The sequence below is a fragment of the Temnothorax nylanderi genome, unplaced genomic scaffold (assembly GCF_030848795.1).
Source record: "Temnothorax nylanderi isolate EJ_2023f unplaced genomic scaffold, tnyl_v1.0 TNYL_tig1409_pilon, whole genome shotgun sequence".
Taxonomy (NCBI): Eukaryota; Metazoa; Arthropoda; class Insecta; order Hymenoptera; family Formicidae; genus Temnothorax; species Temnothorax nylanderi.
In genome coordinates this window covers 9,407-14,522 of record NW_027250471.1, presented here as the reverse complement: position 1 = coordinate 14,522, position 5,116 = coordinate 9,407, and the positions used below count along the sequence as shown (strand labels likewise).

General features: G+C 35.2%; 1 long non-coding RNA gene across 1 annotated transcript; it reads right to left on the bottom strand.

Annotated features, from left to right (window-relative positions):
• Positions 1-893: 893 nt before the first annotated feature.
• On the bottom strand, positions 894-4,874 carry LOC139787302 (uncharacterized). Its single transcript, XR_011722596.1, has 4 exons — positions 4,654-4,874; positions 4,053-4,270; positions 3,605-3,822; positions 894-3,482 (listed from the first exon to the last, which is right to left on the bottom strand). It is a non-coding gene; the product is annotated as an uncharacterized lncRNA (long non-coding RNA).
• Between the last annotated feature and the right edge of the window lie 242 nt (positions 4,875-5,116).

The following is a 5,116-nucleotide window of genomic DNA, read 5'->3' as shown; positions in this document are numbered from 1 at the left end:
TTTCCTCTGTAACTCAGTCGATAGCCAATAAGAGAACGTATAAATGTAATATATTGTTTTTTCGCTTTTTATTTAACACAACGATTAATGATAATTATAAGCTATAAACCTTGCTTGATCAATAAGAAACTTATATACGGAAGCACATATCATAGTATGTTGTAGTTATCGAGAATTAAGGTAACAAAGGTTCGGCCCCAGTGAAACGCATACTCCCTCGTCTTCGCCAACCGAAGGTTGGCAGCAGTCGGGAGAAAAACACATGACACGTTGTCATCTAAAGGAAAGAGCTGAGATATATGGGAAAGAACTACACATACCTGGTTATAGCGATATTTCATTGTTAATATGAAAAATTATGGAACAAACTGTATTCGTTGCGCTTGGTCCGATGTGCAAATATTTACGGAATACAGATACTTTAGAAATTTATTTAGACAAAGATCACGATATAAATGAGTACTCCGAATTTCATAAATATATAGCGATCAATATTATAATTATTTAGAATAATAAACGAATTAATTTAATTTATGTAAAATTCTGATTATTTAAATTCGGTGTTCCAGAGTTAGAATCGATTAAAGTTAACCATGGAAGTTCTTAACTTTTCGCGCATTTCTATTTGTGCGTGTACCGAAATCAATCGCTTACACAGGTATTACAAATTCCATATTTCCAAATTAGGAATTACGTATTTAAAACACTAATTGTTATATAACCTACTATGTATGAATTAATAGAGAAGAAAAGTCAAAAGACAATCATAATTTATAGAATTTATATTTATCTTTACTGCTAAGTGTATAGCTTGTCATAAATGAGTAGAACATAAACCTCAATCTAAACGTTGGATTACGGAAATCGAATGATTAGAAATAGAGTGACACGACTTAATAATAACCAAGATTTAATTTAACAATTCGTTATTTATCATACTATACATAATACACATCTTGTTATAAATGCCTTCCCACCTGAAGATAGTTCGCATCCGAATCAAAAATAGCTCTTATTAGCTATTATTATTGTGTACATACATTATACATACAATATTTACATTTAGGAAAGATTCGGATGTTTCTCTTCAACCTTCATTAAACGGTTGTTTCCAATATTTTCCTTGGCGTAGTCGGTATTTAACATGTCACATTTAGTAAGACGTGCGTCGTCAGCGTATAGTACGGATATAATGGCAGCTTAAATACGTCCCAGCAAACACAGATATATAACGATTATATTACCACTATATAACAAAATGTAACACGCAATATAACACGATCATAACAGTTATGCAGACGTTAGTTGTAATTTCGCATATATGGATTATTGCAGTTATATAATATAAATAAAGCGGTGTTATATAACATTTATATAGCAGTAATATAATGTAAAGCATTATTGTTATATAACTGCAGTGTAACCGCTATCGTACATTTTATTGTACATTAATTAATTTATAATTTACTTTTTGTACATACTAATTCCAGAAAAAGTTTTTAAATTAATTCTAAGCAAAAACAAACTGTTTTATTTGCTTTTCCTTGAAATTAATTAAAAAACCTTTTCTGGAATTAGTATGTGCAAAAGACATACATGTTTTTGCGTAGGAAAGGGACAAATATAAATATTTAATAATAATTTTATTAGATATATTTTGCACTCAAAACATGTAGAAAATATATATTATATTTTTCTATATATATTATGTTAATATAAATAACATTTTTCTTATTTTGTTAATGAACATTTTAAACAGCTTTTTATCACAATACATATTGATCCGGTCAAGGATCATTCAAGGATTCCTGTCGCATATAAAATCTTTGGTATATATCGCATATATTCTATGGAATATATGCGAGATATTCCAAAATCTAAATTTCATATTGGCTGGTGGTTTCCACATTCTAGTTATGCATGTGGTAAATATTTTTCTACTCATTTTTGTGCTTATCCATAATTTCATGGAGATTTTGTAGAGATTCTATGTCGATATAAATAATACAATAACTTTTGCTTATTTTATTTTTCACAAGAGACAGACCATTTGTTCGTAATGTACCTTACATTCACATTCTAATGTGAGCTGTGTCATTCCTAATGTGCATTTACTTGCGTCTTCATTAATTTTGACAATAAATCCAAATATTTTTGTTACATTTCAATTTAAACAGATCTACTGTTGTTGTATAATTAAATATAGGCTGTAATTGCACATATGTATATATTATTATAAGCATCAGACATGAATCTGTTTTTGTTGTGGAGTCCACCAGCCAATTCTCTATAGAAAATAATTATGTAAAACTAGTCAATTGTACAATCTCTGATTTTCAATCACAACTTTGTAAAAAGAAAATCAAATTGCGTTTGTAAAAAAAGAAAAAATTTTACTAGCGGTTTAATGAACATAAGAGACATTTTAAGCACTGACAAGTGATTCGAATTTCAGAGTTGTATGACAATTAATATTGATACTTATAATTAACTTATAATATATAACTTATATACTATCCTTTACTTCATCATAACGCGTTTATCTGTCGGACTTATACCTATAGTTTAATAATCTCTTTTCTGAATTATTTTACGAGCATGCTTGTCTAGTGGACATCAAAAGGAGTTGTATTCATGTTTCCTCTGGAAGATTTATAGGCTAGTGCGGACTCTATTCCTAAAAGGGGCAGTTCCAGCACCCACTGGTCAAAGCTCGATCAAGGACATCGACCAATGCGGACTCTGTCCTCGCCAGAGGACAGTCCCAGCACCCACTGGTCAAAGCTGGATCAAGGACATCGACCAATGCGGACTCTGTCCTCGACAGAGGACAGTCCCAGCACCCACTGGTCTAAACCAGGAGTGCTGGCACTATCTCCTTGCAGAAATATTCCGCACTAACCTAAGTCCTCCATATAAGTACATCTCCATCTAATGTCTGATAAATGAGCACATTGTGCTCATTGCAATTGTAGGAGCAATTGTAAACAAATTAAAAAAGATTATTAAGCTATAAGTACGAAAGATAATGGAAACATATCCATTTCTCTATGATTACATTGCAACCTCTAATTCTCAAACATGTCATAGTAAAAAAAATCCTATTGCATTAACCTTTAGACCGCCGGAAAGCCTAAATATAGGCTCTACGTATGATCGGAAAAAAATAAAAAAATAACATTTCTCATTTGCGGTTGAATAAACTAGAAAAACAGCTTTTAAGCGTTGACAATTAAGTGATTAAAATTTCAGAGGTTATAAAATAGTACAATGAGCCATAACAAAATATTATTGCAAATTTTTTAAGCCTTAAAATTAAAATAAACCTTTAAATACGTATGATGTATTTTCTTAAGTTTTGTTCTCCTTGTCCTTCTCTTTTTCTTCTCTTGTTTTACGCTGTTTTGCGAAGCGGATCCATTCAGCCGCGATGTTATCAAATTCGGACTCTGTGAGCGTCGAATGGTGCGAGGTAATATGTCCTTAAAACAAAAATAAAAATATGAGCAATATAAATAGATATTACAATAAATATATTTTTAATGTATAGGATTATATTATATTATATTATTATATTATTACCTATAATATAGGTAATACATACCTTCAAGTTATCTAGCTCTCGTACGAGGGCGAATCAAAGCCACGTCCTCCGTCCTCGACCGTCTCTCGCCGGCGTCGAGTCCTTTCACGAGCGCCGGGCCGTCGCACGCACGAGACACCCGCGAACGCGGTTCACGATTACAATTTCCTACGGACGGACGCGATCTTCCAAATGAATATCGTCGCGATAGGCACGAGGCACGATGGCACTAGCGGAAGCTGCGGAAGAGGAAAGAGACTTAGGGCCGGTCTACAATCAGTCGTATGTCGGAGGATATTTTCCGTTTCACGTACGATGCGCATAATGCATTATTTATCCTTTGTTTATTAACACTCGATGAATAACAAGGAAAAATGATGCATTATGCGCATCGTGCGTGAAACGGAAAGTACCTCTGTATTAAATATGTGCACAACGTGTTCTAACCTATAATATAGGTAATACATACCTTCAAGTTATCTAGCTCTCGTACGAGGGCGAATCAAAGCCACGTCCTCCGTCCTCGACCGTCTCTCGCCGGCGTCGAGTCCTTTCACGAGCGCCGGGCCGTCGCACGCACGAGACACCCGCGAACGCGGTTCACGATTACAATTTCCTACGGACGGACGCGGTCTTCCAAATGAATATCGTCGCGATAGGCACGAGGCACGATGGCACTAGCGGAAGCTGCGGAAGAGGAAAGAGACTTAGGGCCGGTCTACAATCAGTCGTATGTCGGAGGATATTTTCCGTTTCACGCACGATGCGCATAATGCATTATTTATCCTTGTTTAACACTCGATAAACAACAAGGATAAATAAATGCATTATGCGCATCGTGCGTGAAACGGAAAATACCCTCTGACATACGACTGATTGTAAACCGACCCTTAGGGTATTTTCCGTTTCACGGATGATGCGCATAATGCATCATTTATCCTTGTTTATTAACACTCGATGAATAACAAGGATAAATGATGCATTATGCGCATCGTGCGTGAAACGGAAAGTACCTCATATTAAATATGTGCACAACGTGTTCTAACCTATAATTCTAACGTACAACATACCTTCAAGTTATCTCTCGTACGAGGGCGAATCAAAACCACGTCCTCGACCGTCTCTCGCCGGCTTCGCGTCCTTTCACGAGCGACGGGCCGTTGCGCGCACGAGACACCTATACAAATGCGGTGAACGCGGTTGACGATCTCCCACGGACGGGCGCGGGTCTTCTAATCGTGGCACGATATATTTGGCACTAGCGGAAGCGGAAAGAGACCGCGAACTTGCGCGCGCTATGGCGCGTGCTATCGAGAGGTTATAAAATTCAAGCGGTAATTGAAATTATGTTATATAATATTTATATAATATCAACGCAACCGTTGTTGTATAACACGCATATATTGCAGTTGTATAATTGTGCATTTATTATAACATAGAAATAACGGAGCAACATAATAGTTTTATAACCTAGTTATATAATAATAATAAAGTAAAGTTATATAACTGTTATGCTACTACAGTATAACACCT